Source organism: Microtus ochrogaster, unplaced genomic scaffold (genome assembly GCF_000317375.1).
Source record: "Microtus ochrogaster isolate Prairie Vole_2 unplaced genomic scaffold, MicOch1.0 UNK87, whole genome shotgun sequence".
NCBI lineage: Eukaryota > Metazoa > Chordata > Mammalia > Rodentia > Cricetidae > Microtus > Microtus ochrogaster.
The window spans coordinates 264,387-264,871 of NW_004949185.1; positions in this window are offsets into that span (position 1 = coordinate 264,387).

Below are 485 nucleotides of genomic sequence, written 5' to 3' on the forward strand. Positions count from 1 at the left end.
ATGTAGAAGAATGAAAATAGACCCATATCTATCACCACGCACAAAACACAAGTCCAAATGGATCAAAGACCTCAACATAAAGCCAGCCACACTGAACCTTTAGAAGAGAAAGTGGGAAGTACACTTGAACGCATGGCACAGGGAACCACTTCCTAAATATAACCCCAGAAGGAAAGACACCAAGAGAAACAATTAATAAATGGGATCTCCTGAAACTGAAAAGCTTCTGGAAAACAAAGGACACGGTCAACAAGACAAAACGACAGCCTACAGAATGGGAAAAGATCTTCACACTAACCCCATATCAGACAGAGGTCTGATCTCCAAAATATACAAAGAACTCAAGAAATTGGACACCAAAAGATCACATAATCCAATAAAAAAAATGGAGTACAGACCTAAACAAAGAACTCTCAACAGAGGAATCTAAAATGGCTGAAAGACACTTAAGGAAATGTTCAACATCTTTAGTCATCAGAGAAATG